Genomic DNA, 21,078 nt, shown 5'->3' with positions numbered 1-21,078 from the left:
AGCATTTTGATTTGTATGGAGGGAGGAGGGCAGACAAAATGCATTAAAGAGAAAGAAGCATGAACAAATCAGACACAATTGTATTTTTAGAAATCAAAGTCAGTCTCATATCTTTCTGGATATATAAACTGCCTGTGAAAAACTTTTTTTTCTAATTGTATGTTTATCTAAATGTGTTGATAATACAGGCATACAGAGGGCTTATGAAAATGCATCATCTGTGAACTATTGAATTGTTAGAGCAGGTTTTCTTCTAAGTTGTCTGTGGACGTGGAACTAAAGAGTTCCTTCCTGTGTGCAGAATGATAAGACATCATTGATGGCTACAAATCATCTTCATAACTGTCACAAATCATGAATATCTATTCAGAGTTAGTATATATATATATATATATATATATATATATATATATATATATATATATATGCAAATTAAAGTTGTAATACAGTTTTCCATAGGTAAGTTTTGGAGGTGAAATTGTGAACGATACTTCTGCCTCTTTTAATGGTAGTTGTAATGCCTATGCTTTTATTTTGTCTGCATACAAACCAATTACTGTCGTGTCATTTTTATATAGGTTTGAAATTCTACAAGAATGTATTCTGATTATGGAGAAATTGTGAGCTGCTTGTCACTTTCAGAGAGCTGCCGTCATGCACTAGCATACTTCAGTGTCTCATCCGTCTTTTTTTCCAGATTGCTTCCAGTTTGCAAGCTGCTTTGATCTTTGTTACATGTATGGGATTCTGTCATTTTTGCAGTTATGCTTCAAGTATTGTTCAGCTTTTGATCCCAGAACTAAAGCTTTACAGCTTTGCAGTAGTGGGAGAGGTGCTCCACTCAGATTGTTGTCATTTGAGTATTTTACTAAAGCTCTACAGATTTGCAGTAGTGGTGGGAGAGGTGGTCCCCTCAGATTGTAGTCATTTGAGTATTTTACTAAAGCTCTACAGATTTGCAGTAGTGGGAGAGGTGGTCCCCTCAGATTGTTGTCATTTGAGTATTTTACTAAAGCTCTACAGATTTGCAGTAGTGGTGGGAGAGGTGGTCCCTCAGATTGTTGTCATTTGAGTATTTTACTAAAGCTCTACAGATTTGCAGTAGTGGGAGAGGTGGACCCTCAGATATTTGCATTTGAGTATTTTCATTTCCATGCACACAAGTTTGCTGTGCCAGTCCTGGGTTGTCTTCCAGGTCTTTTGTAATCCTGGCCTGCACTGCTTGCTTGCCTGCTTTCATGATTGAGTTTGACATTTATCTAATGCTGCCCCTGTGTTAAGAGTTTAGCCGCGCCTTCCATCTGTATGCACAACCGTGGAGGGGGCACTGTTTTATTCTTGTCATGGATGGAAGAACAACAGAATGCTTGCTGTCTTAGACCATGGTTTGTACAAAGACTTATAACAAAGCTACATACTTGGGTTTAACGAAATAGTACAGCTTGGAGTTGTAATGATTTTTAAGATCGGGAAAAACTAATACTGCTTCAGATTTTATTTGTTGTGACAGCTCTAGATTTTAATGAGATGCTGACTTCCCTTAACACTTTAAACTATTCCTACTTCATAATATGCATTTTGTTATCACTCCCTCTCCCTTTAATCAGGGCATGATACTGTAGTCTGGACTCCAGTTCCTTAAGGGTAAAGGGCTGCAGTGCATGCCTTTCAACCTATTTTCCTCAATAATTCTGGACAAAGCCTAAAATTATAGGAGAAGAAAGACTCAAATACAGGTACAATTTTTAAATATTGGTTTAATTCACATAAGAATGTAATACAACAAGAGGTTTTGTATCAACATACATTTTCTGAACAGTAAGGAGTATGAAACTATAATGTCTAGCATTACTAACTAGTAAATGATTTAACAGAAAATCAAAAGTTTTACAAGAGACAGGGGAAAAATGTGAGATAACATCAGTGATGCTCTGCAAAAAGGAACCTTTGAGAGGCATGCTGCCATGCCTAGTATAAAAGGAACAACATTAGATATGTTTTCTCTTAATCAACTCAGACTGCACATTACGCGTGGAGGCATCACCCCAGCCATCCATCCATTTAAGGTACAGGGGAAGCAAAGTAGGGATCTAATTGGCTGGTTCTTCTTCAACTTACTATGAATTTTCAAAACGTATATAGTACAGGCACATACTGCCACCGTGGTGCAGCGGTAGCATTGTTGCCTCACAGCAAGAGGTTCTCCTGTTCGATTCTCAGCTGGAGTGCGTGGAGTGCCTTCTGTGTGGAGTCTGCATGTCGTCACCACGGTTGGGTGGGCATTTGAAAGACATGCGTAAATGGGCGTGCCTTCGTTGAAGGTTGAATGTCGAGCTGGCCCCTCGGCATTCGTGAAAATCTACTGCCAATCATTAGTGGACCGGAGTTCTGCTGTGGCGACCCCTAACCAGGAAAAGCCAAAAAACAACAACATATAGTACAGGCACATACAGGTATGCAAGAAAAGCCATGTTTTCATGCATGTCAACTTTCTTGAAAAGATTCAGGTACAAGCAACCCCAATAAGCTTTATAGAATAGATTCTGACATTTTTAAGCAAGACTAACTTTCTTCTAAGGATTGCCACTTCCTCTTACGTAACACAGAAGTTTCCAGCAGAAATTGGAGAAACAAGTTTGATGCACTGTATTTACTGTTTAGGTAGGGAATTAGTAAATGGTGACAAAGTATGTATTTTGCCGTATGTTTTCCTTACTGCATTTTGTTTTCTGATTCCTTTTCCCTTTTCACATTGGAAAAAGCTGATATTACAGTTCCTGTTAACATTTCTAACTCACTCATGCCTAAAACTCCTTTTTTATACATCTAGTTCACACTCACACCTCTTTATGGCATCCAGAATTTTCTTGGGTCTGGATTCTTTAACCGAATGACTTACCAGCTAGTAGTAAGCTGCATTAGAAAGGGCAAAGAGTTATTAACAAAATTCACCGATATTTTAGTCTAGAGTGTCCTGCAGTGAAGAAATTATTCATTTTTGTTTGCCACTTATTTTCATATTTATGTTGCTATTTTCATAACTAAGAAACCTATATTTTATTGAGGTGTTTGGTGTGAAACACCATTGTGGGAGACAGGACAATTCACTGAAAGTGCTGGTTATATCACACTGTTCTTGAAATATTTCTACTTGTTTGTTAGTAATTATGAAAATAAGCCATAATTCCATATGTATTTAATACCTCAAAAACCAAGTGATTTACAAATTGTTAACTAACATTGGGGAAATCTTAGATTTTGTTGAAGAGCTTTGTCTTTAATATTTGCACTGTACGTTTGCACATCTTGAAAGATATCCAGTATTATACCATGACCCCCCCCCCCAAAACGTGCACGCTGATTGGCCAGCGTGCCCGTTGTAAATCGAGTTATACTAATGGAAAAAGGTCCGATCGCCCGGACTTTTTTCCATTAGTATAACTGTTTTAAAACATTGTTCGCTATGTTAAATGGGTTTAACATAGCGAGACAGTTTAAAATAAGCAACGGAGATCTCCGTTGCTTATTTTAAAGCTGTCTCGCCATGTTAAACCCATTTAACATAGCGAGACAGTGTTTAGCACGAGAAAGAAGATCTCCGCTTTTATGTCTCGCCATGTTAAACTCATTTAACATAGCGAGACACTAAAAGCAACGGAGATCTTGCTTTCTCCGCTGCTTTTGCTCACAGCTCTGATGTACCGCGCAGGCGCAGTACATCAGAACTGCCGGATGCCAGACATCTGCGGAAGGGCAGTAAACAGGCATTATATTATGCCATTATTTAAGAAAAGTATTAGTTTCTTTTCTTAAATAATGTCATATAATAGCAATAACCACTTCTGGTGGTAATGCTATTACCACGGTTGGCTTTGTTTACCGGGCCCTCGGGACCAAACCACGCCAACCGTGGGTAAATTTAGCATTACCCACACCCAGGCGTGGGTTATTGCTATATTATTTGTTTTGCTAATTAGACAAACATGTACTTTTGTATTTCTGTAAATATCTCAATAAACATGCACTAAATTTCTTGTTGTCATGTGAAAGTGTATGTCTAGTTATCAAAATGTTCTAACCATATATGTTTAGGTTGTGTAGTGTTCAAGATATAAACATTTGTTTATGAAAGTTTATAAAAATATAATTTGAGGTTTATGTGCATTTTAATATGTTACAGAATTTATAGAAAAGTATCAATGCACTAACTATTGTCACTTTAAAGAATATTTTTTACTGCTAACATTGCTATTTGTACAGTATTTATAGTTTGTATTGATCACAAAATATTTACACTTGTTTATCTTATACTTTTTAAGTTTATTTCTCAGAAAATGCTCTGGAATACAAGATGTGTGTAGGTTGCTGTAGGTGTAAAATTCCATACCACACAGGTGATAATAATTTCATTACTAAACAATAAAATGAGCACGTATAAAAAGTGTACTCTTAAAATGCTAACTGCATCTTTATTACTTGTTTACTCAGGGCTAATGCACTGCGTTCAAAACTGTTTCAAAATCCAGCACATTTTATAACCTGAAAGTGTTATTGTGGGACTACATTCTCTTAGTTATGGGAATTTACAAATGTTGGAGATGCAAATTTCTTCAGATAAGGGGGTTAATGTTACTGGCATTAAAGAAATATGTTCCGTATGGAAGGGGTGTTGAAAATCCTACGTTATGCATTGATAGAAAAGGTTACTTTCACTGCAATGACCATGTAAGTTATGTTGGGGAGAGGGAGGCAGCATGCTATCAGTGTTAAGCAGTGGCTGTTTCACAAGGAAGAGGACTGCACATGGAGTAAGGGAAGATGACATGTTAGCTGTAATGACGGTGTAATTATTAGAGTGTAGTAGATGGATTTCTCCAGGAAGGAAGCACCTTGCTGAAGGTCCCAACTGTATACCTTGAGAAGACTTCATAGTCTGTGGAAGAAGATACTAACTAGACCAGTTTCCAGGATATTATATTCAACATGCAAAATGTGTTACTTGCGATGTAACTACTCGTCCATTATTCTGCATGGGATATTTTTTTTTAAATTCTTAATCTGTTCTATGATAAGCAATTGTGATCTAAATTGCAAACCAAGCAAGCAGTCGGCCAGGATTAGTAGTAACCTTTAATTTGATTTCTGTAACAGGTAGATGAACTGCTAACATCTCTAGTAATTAATTTTTTAACATGTGGCTCACTTAAGGTGTGTCACTCTGCTAATATCCTTATTTGGAAGGCAGCATTGGAATGTACGTAGTAGGTATTGTCATTATACAAATGGAGTACAACAGAATCAACAGGATCACAGTAGTGCAGAAGTATCTGATATCAGTAAATTGGTATACTGACACAAACAACGAAGCTTCATTATACAATAAAAAATTGGCTGAACTCCGATTATTCTCTGACTCACTGAGAATTTTAAATATGGTATTTCTGTGCAACTTTTTATTGATTTTTAATTTACACTACTCTGAGATTTTCATAGTCTGAAACTTTAGAATTTTACTTGTAGGACTTTATCCTCAGCCTCTGTGGTTAAGTCTGTGACAACGCTATGTCAGTCATCAATAAACTAAAACTCCATCAGTCTTTATACATAGTAGCATTGTTTTGTAATTTAAACTTCTGTCAGCTGATAACACAGACTATTTTTACTTAAAAGGGTCTTAAGAAATTTTAAACAAAAATTATGCCCCCCCACACACACACACACACACACACACACATACACATGTGAGTGAGATAGCTAAAGCTTCTTTTTTTTTTTTGGAATGATTTCTGCTTTTCTTCCTGGCCTAGAACTATTTTCCTCATAATGTGAAAATGCTGTATGCTAGAATCATTGTGAAGATTTCTGATGAGCAGATGACATTTTAAGCAATGGGATATGGTACTGGAAATATAGTAATGAGGTAAAACAATACATAGTGTTGGCAGATGAAAAAAAATAAAAGAAATACACTAGAACAAAGACGTTATTCTGGTACAAACATCAACTCAGCCTTCTGCAAGTAGTGAGAAAAAGGAATAAAGTGGCCAAACATTAGTAAAATGGTGCCATTACAACTCATAAATAACATTAGGTTTCTTCTTAGAGTGATGTATTATATACAGTCAGATACATACAGTTTAGCTTTTGAGCTCAGTCACTCTACATGTACTTTCTCATACCTCAATATTTTCAGCTACATATTTGGCCAGATTCCAAAAGAGTTACTCTCAGTGTAAGTCTGTAGCGATTCCAAAAGACCTTCTCTCAGTGTGACTGACTTACTTCAGTGTAAGGTCTTTCTATAAACAGGCTTGCTACACAGACCACATTACTTGCACTCAGTGTAAGTGGTCACTAGCACTGACAGCAAGTCTTTTGGAATTGGACCCTGTGTCCTCACATTTTCTTGTTAGGAGACTAGGTTTAGACTAAATCATGACCCCATGACCGTGCATAATTCCAAGCACAAAAATCATTGCCTCTGCTTGACAATATATTTTCCTGATGGTACCAGAGAGTAAAACTGTATCAAATTGTCCAGTAAATTGTACTTTAAGTAATTATTTAGCAAGGCCAATGAAAAAAAGATTAAAACTTAAATATTGTATAATTTGTAAACATGTACTTAACCAGCATGTTAATAAAGAAATAACCGATGACGTGGTGTGGTATATTGAAGATTTACCCATGGTTGGTGTGGTTTAATCACGTGGGCAAAGCCCGAGTGATTAAACAAAGGCAACCGTGGGTAAATCTTCAATATACCACAACCACAGAGTCGGTTATTGCTGTTATACAATGACATTATTTAAGAAAAAAATACTTAATTTTCTTAAATAATGTCTTTCTATAACGGCGGATTACTGTTCTTCCGCTGGTTGTGGTATACTGCTTCTTCGTTTTGATGTACTGTGCATGCATATGGGATTTGCATTCCCAAGCATACCCAGTACATCAAAGCTTTGAAATGGAAGCAACGGAGAAAAGTAAGTCTCCGTTTTCTTTCTTTTTTTTTTAATTGTAAAAAAAAAAAAAAAAAAAAAAAAAAAAGTTTTGGGGCACTTTATACCAACAGAAAAAAGTCTGGGCGACCAGACCTTTGTCCGTTGGTATATTGTGGGATTTACAGTGGGCACGCTGGTTGGGCTGGGCCAATCAGCGTGCTTGTTTTCGAATAGTAATAGGAAGTCATTGTATAATAATGTGTTTTATTATATTTCCTAATCAATGGTTTTAATGTTGTCACAGAAGTGTATCTACAAACAGGGTAATCTGTGGTATTTACCTAAAAGCACTCTGTATTATTAATCTGAGGTTGCAAATGTTCTATACTTTACAAAAGATCACAGAAAAGAAAAAATTATCTATACTAATGGCAGATAGTCGCTGCATGAACCAACAGATGTCCTCATATTACTTCATATAATGAAGGTCGCAGATTCTTTTTCATCTTTGAACGTTCCCTCCTCCACCACACTACTACTTCCATGACCACCACCAAATGTGAGCTTATTTGACTTATTTTTTAACATTTACTGCCCTGCCTGTGAAAAAAAATCTTCAACAGATTCTTAGTTAGCTGCCCAGATTAACATCAGATGGTGTCTATGACTTCAATACCTTTCCTTCTCTGACCAGGAATATGTAGATAACCCTTTTAAGTTGGCTCATATGATGTGTTGAAAATGTTGCGCTTTGATCCTGACCTTTTTCACCACAACACAGAAGGACAAAAGCGATCTTTGTTAACAATAGGTTATGAAAATAGAAACTGATTTTTACATGCAAAATGTATATGTGTATATTTATATATAATTTTTGATCGCAAAATGAACTAAGGTTGATATATTTCCAGCCATGTAGTATATTGCTTTGTATAAAATCACAGACTTAATAATTTGGTTAAATAAGATGTACCATTAAAGTACATTAGGGCTATATATTATTATGACAGCTACTAGGTAGGGCAGGACCAGCTCGAATGTCACACTGATGGGGGAAGGGATGTGAATTTAACATGTGTACCAATAACACTTTGTTTTACAGCACAATAAACCGCTCCCATGCCTGATAAAAAGTATATATATATTTAGAAAGCTTATGAGGAAATTATTACTCTATTTTTGTTTTACTTGGATCGCTTGTCTGTGTACTTAATAAAGGATTTTCGACTGGAAACAGACTGCCTGCCTTGCTTGGATTACTTTCGAATACTTAGTAATGCTGTAGAATTATATATTTTCTATTATTACTTTTTGACTTGACGAGTTTACGTTCGCTACTTCTACTACTATTGTCTGATCTGATTAATATACAGTGATTAACTAGAAATATATGGACTGAAAATCTTCCACACATAGAAGTTTCTTACAATGTTTTGTTTTTAATATATTTTTCTCCAAGCATTTCCAATCTAGACTATTCAGTTGTTGTTGTGTCTTTCGGCTTTTCCCGGTTAGGGGTCGCCACAGTGGAACTCCGGTCCGCTAATGATTGGTAGTTGATTTTTACGTGCCGAGTTACCAGCCCTGATGCACAACCTTCAACGTACGCCCATTCACACATGTCTCCACGCAGAAGACACACTAGATGAGAATTGAACCGGACAGCGTCTGACTGTGAGGCAACAACGCTACCGCAGCAATTCTTCAATTAACATTTAATTTTTATGTCTTTAATGTTTTATTTTAAGGTCAGTTGAATAGTTTTGTGTAGGAGAAGGTGGTAGCCACATTTGTGCTGTTAATACAGAGTGTGTGCAATAACACATCATCCTTATGATGTATAGTTATTTTTTCATAAATTGTTATTGGGATGTGGTTAACAGTGGTTGTATATACTTGTCCTGCCTAGTCTGCAAGCTGCTGGTGTTGGTCTGATGTAATTATCCAAAAGTAATGATCATGCACACCTTCTTATCCATATACAGACTTGCTTTTCCATCTTTAGAGTTCATAGATGTTTTATGGGCCTGTGGCAAATAACCAAGCTGGTATGTCAGACATCAGCTGTGAAGTGTCTCTTGCTACTTGTATAATTTCACTACTGTAAGTTTAGAAAATGAAAAGTAATTGGAAACCATGAAATGGAGTGAACTACAAATATTTCTTCTGTTTTTAGAGGAATTTAATGCAACTTGTATTGATAAGTCATGGGATCTAGTAGAGGACACATTTACAGATCATGTAAAAAATTGATTCGAGTAATGACAGTCCCTAGGTTTGAAAGGCCAAACAAAACCTGATGGTGCATGATTCTGTATTTGTTTTAATGATTGAAAGAAAACTAGGCCTAGCAAAACCTCTCTTGTTGTGGTTACAGACTTGAAATCAAGTGCTTATTCCTGAGCAGTACCATCCATATCCTGTCTTCATTTAAGTTAGCTGCACACACATTCCAATAACGCTCATTCCCCATCATGCTGTGCAGCTTACCTAACAACCGGCTGTACACACATTCCAGCAACTTACATGACCTGCAATGCAGTCAGTATAACTTGGCAAACAATCAGCTGTGCACCCATTCCAAAGCAAGCACTGTAGCTTCCCTAAAATCCAGCTGCACACCCATTACACTAACACTAATTCCATGGCATACACTATAGCTTTCCTAGTAAGACTCTGTGCAGCAGTTCCACTAACTCTGAATCCACAGTATACACTATAGTTTACCTAACAAGCAGTTATGCACCCATTCCACTAACTCTTGTTCCACACCAAACACTGTTGCTTACCAAACTGCCAGCTGCACACCGACCCAGTCCACTAACGCTCATTCCACAGCATGCACTGTAGCTTTCCTAACAAGACTGTGTGCATCAGTTCTACTAATTCTCATTCCACAGAATACATTGTAGTTTTCCTAACAGCCAGCTGTGCACCCATTCCACTAACTCTCATTCCACAGACTGTACTGTAGTTTCCCTAACAAGCTGTTATGCACAAATTCTACTAACTCTTTGTCCACACCAAACACTGTAGCTTACCTAACAACCAGCTGTGCTCTCAGTTCACTAACTCTGATACCACTGCATTCACTGTGGCGTAACTAACAAACAGTTGTGCAATGTGGGGATAATTGCATTCCTAGTGTCTGCAAAACATATATGTGTTTGATTATAATATTTTTTATTTGAAATATGATCTTTTTATAAAATACTGAATCTAGATGGCCTGTTCTGTGTGTAGTTTATTGGTTTTATTGTAACAGGCCAGCCATGTTCTGTAACCAACAAGCTAATCCTTAAGAAATACTTCCATTAGTTTCTGCAAGACTGGGGTGATACTCACCGATATTTAATTTGCAGTCTCAGTTTACCAGCCCCACTTACATGGCTGAAATACACTGCCCGTCCTCCATCCCGAGGAACTTCTCCTTTTGTTATTGACTCATGCAACAGAACCATCACTAATCCTTCTAATACCCATGCCATCCTACTGTACACTAGGAAGAAGCTTACATGAGGCACTGACTTTGCTCTGTCATTTTCATTACAGTCACTCACCATTCCCACTATAATGACATAATATTTGCATTCCCTTAACACTTTCCCATGCTGATAGCCAAACAGTATCAGTATATCAAATACTCATAACTCTTGTAACCCTCTAGCTTGTACAAATCTATCAAGTTTTATCCTCCTTATTTTGCTGTATAATCTCTTGTCCACCTTCTTTCAGTCATCCTTCCGTATGTGTAATATAAGGGCAAGTTACAGTTCTAATTCTTTGCAGCCTAGAAGGTACAACAGAAGAGGAAACACAATTTATGTCGTGTTAAAGGGGAAGCTCACGGCTACAAGGTTCAGGTGAGCAGGTGCAACACAGAGGAGGGTCGTGGCTGTCAGATTGAGATGAGACATATTTTACAATGACGTGAGAAACTTTTTTTTTCACAAAAACAACTCCTTTCAGTCAACTGCTATAACCCAGAAGAGGAAGTAAGTATGACATAGTATCATAGTGAGAAAATTTAGGGGTGGTAGAATGTGGAACAATCACATACTGTTAGCTTTACAGTAAACTGCCAGAAAGAATGACCAACCCACCATTCCGTAGAATTAAATCAGTACTTTAATAAAAGCACCTATAATAATACTAATACATATCAATTCAGTTAAGCGCTTTTGCCCCTACTGTGTCTGGGATTTTATCAGAACTAAGTATAACAGTGCAAATAGACATTTAAATAGCATTCCATCCACACTCCTTGCTAATTACGTTAAATTCCTTAAAGTCATATATGTCTACATTATGACTAAAACATAAATTTTTAAAAACTACAACTCTGTAAACATAAATTCTACCCGCTGACAAAATCATAAGAATAGATGCTTACATAACAGTGCTATAATATATAATGGGGTCGTGGTGATATTATTGCAGTGAAACGATCAGAGAGGCAGAGAGATTTAAAATATGTCAAGGTTAATGTTATTTTAAGTGCTTAAACCTAAGCCCTTTACAAATAAACATGAAGGACATATAAGAAGTGTCAGTAATGAAAATATAAAAGAGCAGTAACAGCGAAATGTCAGTAGGCTATAGTAGCATGATTGCATTGATAAAACTAAATATATGTATGAATATATGAATTATTTTTAAACATTTAGTTAGAGGAGACATAACATGAAGTTTAAAGTAATGCTTATTAGCTGCTGAAGTAATTAGCTTGTAAACAAAAGCTTTCAAAAGATTATCTTACAATAATTGTGATCCTAGATTTGTACAACAGTACACATAACCATTATAAAGTTGCCTTTCCTGCCTTGTTATAACCAGAGTCTTTTTGTTTTAAATGTTATTACAAATGCTGTTCATGATTCTTTGTCCAAATCTTATCACCCGTTAATCTTATGTCCTTTAAGGAGAATATATTCTTACCATAAGTCTTGTCAAGACATGCAACTGACTCCATTCATAACTTCAGTAAAGTTCCTGTGAATTTTATTTCATAAATCTAAATTCTATTCATAAAGTGTACTGGAACATGCATCACAGCAAGAGGTTCTCCCGTTCAATTCTTGGCTGGAGCGTTTTCTGTGTAGAGTCTGCATGTCCTCCCCGCAGTCGAGTGGCATTCGAAAGACATGCATGAATGGGCGTGCCTTCGTTGAAGGTTGGGCGTCAAGCTGGCACCTCAGCACCATAAAAATCTACTGCCAATCATTGGTGGACTAGAGTTCCGCTGTGGTGACCCCTAACCAGGAAAACCCGAAAAAAGATCATCATCATACAGTATACTGGAACACAAAATTTTAAGTATGGTGTTACCTTTGATCTGTATAACCGAATAGTAACTTCACTGGCCTAGGAATGCTGAGTATGGAAAACAAAACTAAATCATGTTTTGGAGTGTAAGTCATCATCTTGCTGGGGACCAAAAAATGTTCGTTATATTAGAAATATACCCATCATCTTATCCACAGTTCGATTTTGCGTTACCTTGAGTCATTTGTCTGTTGGCACAGAGAATAGCATTGTTGTCTCACAGCAAGAGGTTATCTGGTTTGATTCTTAGCTGGGGTGCCTGCTGGTTGGAGTCTGCATGTCCTCCCACTGTTCATGTGGGTTTCCTCTGGGTGTGCCATTTTCCTCCCACATTCCAAAGACATGCAATAGGTGGATTGGGCATTGCAAATTGTCCATAGGTGTGAGTGTCCATGCAAGAGTGCTATATAAAAGAGTAACTGTGACAGGGCTAGCCTTCTGGTGGTGTATGCAAACCTTGGCTCTAGATGATTGTCACTGTTGAAGCGACACCCTGACCTCCTATACAAAAATGGGAAAAGGGGTTATGGATGAATGGATCTGTCAGTATTTATTTCCAAAGCTTGTTTCTTAACTCACTTCCTCAAAATATTTTAAACAGGCTGGCTTCATGGCACAATAAGATAGAGAGGTCTAACTGCAGTTCAGATGCCCCAAGATTGTTTATGGGTCCAGTGCTGAAGGAGCAGTCTGGGGGATGGGGGAATAAGTAACTGATAGTGGCTGTGTCCATCCTGAGAGGAAGAGAGATGCTGCATGATTGACACCTAGGGGAGGTGGATGAATCAGTTTGCATCATTACACATCTAGATGACTGGTCACTTGCAGTGGCCTGTAACTAATGCTATTATGCAAGTGTGTGTGAGTCACAGAAGTAATTCTGTGGGGGATCTCCATACCTTAAAAAGATGGGCACATATGTCAGGAGAAAAAAAATATCCCTCCGCCATGACTGCCTGGACAACAGTCTTCCTTAATTGAGCTCTTGCCTCAACACCAGTCACTGTAGAAGAAAAAGCACCATAAGGCTAACTGTCACTGAAGAATGGTGGTCCCCCATATAGGGTGACGGGGACTGTAACAGTCAGGTGTATCAGATAATGCATGAGTGGCAGAACAGAAGGAGGGCATAATGTGCAAAAATCACCTAAAAGGATCATTTTAATGTATTTATATATTTACATCCCTTTGTGAAAAAATTTGAACTCATCTTCACTAAAGCAAAAGAACCCAGTGGCAGAAGACAACAATAATAAATCCAAAGGATGTTAGTAAAATCCAGAAGTCTTTAATGTAAGCGCTTTCATAATGTTGCACACTACTTCATCAGACAAAAATAACACCACCACAGACATCTTGTATACTAAACCATTACTAACATCTACCAATCCTAAAGCAGTAAATTCTCTCCAAAACATTCAGTTAATGAACTATTAATTAAAAAAACGGTGATTTAAAGACATTACTAACATCTACCAATCCTAAAGCAGTAAATTCCCTCCAAAACATTCAGTGAATTAAGAATTAGAAAAACAGTGATTTAAAGAAACATAGAATAATTTAAAAACATACATTAAACCCATTATTTATAAAACAGTAGTATGTTTTTAAATTATTGTATGTTTCTGTAAATCGCTGGAGTGCCTTCTGTGTGCAGTCTGCATGTCCTCCCCGTGGTTGAGTGGCATTCGAAAGACATACGTGAATGGGTGTGCCTTCGTTGAAGGTTGGGCGTCAGGCTGGCAACTCATCACCATAAAAATTTACTGCCAATCATTAGCGGACCGAAGTTCCGCTGTGGTGACCCCTAACCGGGAAAAGCTGAAAAAGACAAACAAAAAACCCTGTTTTTTAACTAATTCTTAATTAACTGAATGTTTTGGAGGGAATTTACTGCTTTAGGATTGGTAGATGTTAGTAATGTCTTTAAATCACTGTTTCTTAACTAATTCTTAATTAATTGAACGTTTTGGAGGGAATTTACTGCTTTAGGATTGGTAGATGTTAGTAATGATTTAGTATATAAGATGTCTTTGGTGTTGTTATTTTTGTCTGATGAAGTAATGCGTAACATTATGAAAGCGCTTACATTAAACACTTCTGGATTTTACTAATGTCCTTTGGATTTATTATTGTTGTCTTCTGCCACAGGGTTCTTTTGCTTTTGGATTACTGGACTTGCTCTCTGTTCCTTTGGGTTTTTTGTCGTCTTCACTAAACTTTAGCTGTTATTTTTGAAGCCTGTCAAGATCAATGCATACATAATCAGCACATTATTAACCACTGATGTATGTTGATATCAGTAATTTTTTTTTTAAATGTTCTATCCCCAGAGATGTCATCAGTAAAGTTGCTGCACAGTGCTGACCATAACATTTAACGCTGTGGCATCCCTGCTTGTAACTAGGATCTCGTTGCAATTCCCTTGTCTTGTCATTACCTTCTTCTTCCTTCCTTTTAACTGACTTTCATGTCACTGTGCTGCTTTTTTTCAAGTCCTGTTCTCCCTAGTTTAACCATCGGTCTTAGTAATTTACTAAAGAATGCATATAATATATCCATTCACCTGCTTCTTCCCCTTGTCCATATTAGTGACATAAAAAGTTACGTGCCTTGGCTGCAAGACATCTTTCATTGATTTTAAATGTATTTATAGCAGTTAGATGGTTGCTCAGAAATAAGAAAGCCTTGTCTGGAAGTTGTCTTCACTGCTTCATAGGAAGTAACCAGAGAAACAGCTGTATGGGCTGCTGCATTCAAGATGATAAGACTGACTTTAGAAGTAAAGGTGCCAAATTCTTCGCTGGTTGTTTATTTAGATGGAGGGGGGTGAGGGGTGTTACAGGCTAAGTGACCAGTGGTGGGAGAAATGCTTGATGTGTAAATATTGTTTTGTAATGTAGTGCTGAGTTAGCAAAGAAGACAAGTACATGTATCAAATTAAGCAACAGTTGAAGAATTTCATATGAACAGAAGAGTCCTTTGCAACTGTTTCTCTAGTGCTATAGTAATACCTCAAGATCAAACTTGTTGAAGATCCAATCAGATAAAAAAAAAATGGTCAGAATTTCAAGACAAAGCAAATTCTAAAAAAAAAAGAAAAAGGCCTTACACCCCTCCATGTGGGAGACCTTGCTCCCTAGATCCCCTTACTTTTGTATACCAGCTACATAGTCACTCAAACATAGGGGTGAGTGAAAAGATGCCTCACAGTGCTATCACTGCAGGTGTACAAATAGAAACTGCATTAGCACAGGTTTTCTACTGAAAACAGGGAATGTAAATCAACAACTTGAGCCCCCATCCGTTTAGAACATGTCTACTTGCAGTTTAAACGTTAACGATATCAGGATATACACTGATAAGAAAATGTGCACACAGGAAACTTGATGTTCACATTTGGTAAATCCAAACAAAATGCAGATTATACACAGCATGCTTAGAGGCAATGCAGTGGGAATGCTGAATAAACATTAGAGTTAACAGATATGCATGTAGTCCAGCTGGTTGCTAGAGTGGAAAAGCTGTGTAAAAATCAAAGCTAAGCAAGTGCCTATTCATTTTATATTCACTAGAGTTTATGGAAAGATCATACAGGAGACGAAGAAAGTATGAGAGAATGACAAATGAAGTATTACAGGAAAGTAGCAGGATAAGACGAGGATATGAAAAAGTACATTTGAATTAAAGAAAATCTATTAATGGCAAGTGTAGACATGCAGAGAGTGGAGACCTAGGAAAAGACTGAATCTAGAATAAGGGCCAGGGTAATTAAATCGAAAATGAGAAAGAAAAGGAATGCAATTTCAAAGGAAAAAGATATATAGACTGGAAAAACAGAAGAAAAATTATATCTAGTAACCCCACAGTTCTAGTACCCTTTGTTAGCAAAATGAGACTTAATGGCTAGTTTAAAACCTTTATTAGAATATACTCCATCTTAATATATGAGAGTTTCCAACATTCGTTGGTGATGCTGACATGGTATGTTGAGTCTCTGTCTATTAGTAGACAGTTTGACGTGAATTACTGAGGCACATGTGGAACAGAGTGATTTGTGGAGGTGCACTGTCTTATCATGTTATAGAAAGTTAGGTAGTTATTATAGCAATTACCCACGCCTGGATGTTGGTAATGCTGGATTTACCCACGGTTGGCGTGGTTTGCTCACGAGGGTGAAGCCCGAGTGGCCAAACAAAGCCAACCGTGGGTAAATCCAGCATTACCCACACCCAGAAGTGGGTTATTGCTATTATACAATGACATTATTTAAGAAAAAAAATAATTACTTTTCTTAAATAATGGCATTGTATAATGCCTCCTTGCTGCCCTTCTGCAGCTGTCTGGTATTCTGCGGCAGTTCTGATGTACTGCGCATGCCTACGCAGTACATCAGAACTGTGGGCAAAAGCAACGGAGAAAGCAAGATCTCTGTTGCTTTTTACAAACTGTTTCGCTATGTTAAATGGGTTTAACATAGTGAGACAACTTTAAAAAGCAACAGAGAATCTCCGTTGCTTTTTTTAAAGCTGTCTCGCTATGTTAAACTCGTTTAACATAGTGAGACAGTGAGAAAAAACAGTTATAGTAATGGAAAAAGTCCAGGCGACCGGACCTTTTTCCATTACTATAACTCTGATTTACAACGTGCACGCTGACCAATCAGCGTGCACATTTTTGAATATTAATGGGGGGGAGTAGTATAATGGAGAGTAATAACCTGTTACTTGGATCTGCTTTAGATAATTTGCTAATTCTAGCCATAGAAGTTTACATAGGGGTTTACATTGGAAGTGTGGGAAGGTAAACCAGCATCAAAGCATGGAGCTCTAGTATATGCTATTTCAAGTTTAGGTGTGATTTTTGTGATTAAAAGTGGAGGCTGGGCAACAGGAAAGGATTGGTTGTACCTGTGCTACTTTATCTGGTTATAAAAGCTTTGGTCCTGTAAAGTGTGCCAAACCGTATTCCATCTCTCTAGTTTTGTAATGACAGACTTGATATAGGGACCAAATGTAAGGTCCTTGAAGATGACCTCAAGAGTTTTTTTGCAGATATCACTATTTCATTGAGTGAATTAAATTGCAATATAGTCAGTTTAGCAAAATACCCCTTGCATGATATACATGTAATTTACATGATTTATGTAAAAATGTTTTTTTTATTTTACACACCAGAATGTGAAATCGACTTTGCAAAATATTTTTGTGCAAATGTTATCATTTTTTTTACTGCTTCCATAAGTTGAGTTTTAAGCAAGCTAATATAAAGACTTTTCTTGTATTCTTCAGGCCAGATGGCTTTTGAAGTTGCATAAAAGTTAAGTGTTCAGTCAGACAAATCTGATGAGTTGATGCACTCTTGTGTTGTTATGCTTGTAATTTTGCAATGTTCAAATGAAGTTTGGATTCAGTATATTCCACACAAAGTTACACAACAGTGTTTTTACTTTGGCAAATGTAGCCTTTTAACCATTGTAGTGTTCAGTTCTGGCATATAATACAGTCATTTCATTTATTCAGAAAACCTCAAGAATGTGCTTAATGCCAGAGAAGAGCAAAAGTGCATTTTTTTATACCAAGAAAATAGATTTTTATGCTCCTTCTCTCTGGAGACCAGGAACAAGTCACTTACCTGCAGGGCTGGACAGAAAAAAATGAGTATTTAGTTGCATAAAGTCCTTTTGTGGTAGGAAGGCATGAGTTTCGGTCATTGTTGTGAAAGGGAAATAGGATGTTGACATGTATGCTCAGGATCTGCAGATTTGTTCACTGCATCACCATGGTTACTAGATAAAGAGGCTGTCTGTTGATCCTGTACGGCTGATAGTATCCCAGCTGATTCACACTTCATCCTCTCTTGGCTGCCAGCCTTTTGAAGCGTTAGCCATTAGGATCTTCTCCAACAAGTATGAGGACATCCTGATAATCTTAAAATAAGTTAAGATGATGATATGCTATCTGGGAAAATGACGTTTTTGGCAGATAGTTGGTCAAGTAAAACGGAAGTAATCTGATGTTGCTTGGGGAGAGACAAAGCTGCAACTAACATAAGACAATAGTAAAAAAAAATGTTTTTATCCATGTCCCCATTCTTTGTAAATGTTATTAAGCTAAAGATTCAGACTGCAATAGAACTTAAACAAGTTTATTTCAATTTCACATTATATTTTCTCATTTCATTCACCACATATTTCAGTCCAGCTGTTGTGCCCTTTCTGACAGTTGAACTAGCATTCTGCATTGACAGATGCTTATATTGTAAAGGTCCTTTTTCAAAAGTAGGAAAGTAGTGGAATAAATATGACTGTACTCTTAAACTGAATTTTATATATATATCCATTACTGATACCTAAATATCACTTAATGTTTTGTTGTGGGATTTCATGTACCATTCTTCATTTAAAGAATGTGTGCACTTTTAATAAATGCACTTCCACATGTTATGCTTCAGCTTTTTGTAGGTTTAGTCCCATTATAAATACTTTAATATGATAAAGTTGTAGAATAGTGAGATGATCTCTGCTTGCATGTTTGTACAACCTTTAACCTATAGTGGTAAATGGCAGAAGGCCTCCAAATAAATCTTACTGAATACAGATTGATCTATTAACAGCCATTTCTTCAACTGCCAGTAGATCAAAACAATTATGCCTAAACACCTTTTGGCAATTTACAAAAATATTATTTATTTGTTTATTTATTTTTGCAGGGGCCACCCCATACCCCTTGAAATAATATATACCTACTCTGAGGTTGCCCAACAGTGGAAAAAAGGGAAAACTCCACTTTTGATGAAAGGTGTTTTGGCATAATTTCTTCAGTCTGTTGTAAGCCAAAGAATTGGTTGCCAATAGATTGACTGACACCCCTATTATTTTACTATAACCCTTAGTCTGAAATGTTTAAGTGACACCTAATTATTCCTTCATTTCCATTCAGTACAACCAACACTTTGAAATGTTTCCTGAAGTGGCTCTTAATTATTCCTTTGGTTACATTCAGCCAAACTGTATTAGGCATGGATGTGATAAAGTGTACTGCTGTTACCATTATGAACTGAATGTTATTACTTTGGCCTTGCTGGTGGTGAGTGATAGAGCCTTGACTACGTCCCAGGTGACTTGAGTTGTATTAGTGGCTCAGGTGACAATGAGTTAGAGAGGATGGGAGCACCTATCCTGCATATGAGAAGTCATGAATGGTGGCTCTTTGTTGAGCTCTGTTTGAGGCCTGTGCTCAGAAAAGAAATACGTGGGTTGGGGTGGGTATTGGTGGGAGAAGCAGAGAAGGGTGTGGTCATCCTATGGAACATGCTTGAGCCACTCCTCATAGGCTGTCTGATCAGACATGTTTACAGCATGATGCTGAGGGACGTTATGGCTAGAATACATCCTCAAGCTGTTCAGCATGACATGAGCTGCTGTAAATCAAGAGAAAGAGCTGCCAGGGACAAACCTTCAGTCTCCATTCTGACCCTGGTTTGGGGTATAAGTTAGAACATGTGGTGGTGGAACAGCTCTATCCTCCCTTCAGCAAACATGCTGATGAGAGTCAGCCAGGGTGACCAAAAAAAAAGAATGAATGCCTTTATTCTGTGTTACTGGAATGGAGAATTAATGAAACCATAACAATAAATGGTCAGTTTTTTCCTACAGCTTTTTTGTTGTCCCATGCCTGCTGACTACCTTGCATTGCCTATTTCACATCACTGTAGGAAGATTAATCTGTGGCATGGTCATTGCACAGGAAGCCATGACAACCTCTGCTGGCAGTGTGTATGCTCCTGCATATAGGCTTATGGAGGTCTAAAACCACCAGCCTGGATCCACCAAGTCCACATATTACTGTCCTATGACTGTTGGTTGCATGCAAGTTTCTACTTGCACATGAGCAAATCTGCTGACCAGGAACACCAAGAACCCTCAAGTGTAGGTGACCTATTATAAGCTGGTCATTCCTATCCTCCACTACCTAGCCCTTCCAGTACCTGAGCAACTAAGGTTAGGTCATCTGGGTCTTAGTCAGGCCTCTATCCCTCTACATCCCAAAGTCAAGGCTAAATGGACACTTTTGCTATCAGTAATTCTTTTTTTTATTACACTAAATGTGTATTTCAGTGCCTACAGATACATGAAAGAAATAGCAGTACTTTTGTATGTCAAGTTTTTTTCTCAGCAAGCATGACTTGTTCTCAAAAAGAAACCAAAAGGCAATGCAAAATTATCTGCACCACTTTCTACTCTTACCACTTTTTTTCTGTTTTAGCCACAACAAACAGATGTAATTTGACTAAGAAGAAGGCTTTTGGGGATGGCCTTCTGTACGTGCCAACCTTCTGACCAGTTCCCATGACTCTACACCTTTGTTTCCAGCCTGGCAAAAACCTGATGACAGGCAGCTTTCATGCAGGCAGTCATCAGATGATTTTGTAAGATAAAGCACTGCTTCACTGAGTATGCCTAGTAGAGTTCTTTCACGTGGGAGTACATCTTGACAAAATACAAGGCCGTCTCTCACTTCTTTAAGTGATGTAAACCACATATGTCATCTCCCCTCCACCCAGAGTAGATGCCACTAAAGTTCTTCGATTTCAAGGGAGGAACTTGTACAGATTCTATGTCCCTAGATATGTGCCCCACTCTTTCCCCAATAGAGGCATAATTTGATTTTTCAGCAGCATGGGTACTAATCAAACCCCAATTTTTGGGGTTATAATCGGGTCAATTCCTGTGTATCATGGAGACTGTTAGAAATAACTCTTCTTGACTGGGTCAGTATACTTGCTACATCAGCCTTTTTGGAAAGAG

This window comes from Protopterus annectens, chromosome 7.part0 (assembly GCF_019279795.1).
Source record: "Protopterus annectens isolate FY-2018-M chromosome 7.part0, PAN1.0, whole genome shotgun sequence".
In the NCBI taxonomy this organism is placed as follows: domain Eukaryota; kingdom Metazoa; phylum Chordata; order Ceratodontiformes; family Protopteridae; genus Protopterus; species Protopterus annectens.
Note: the sequence above shows the minus strand (reverse complement) of the source record.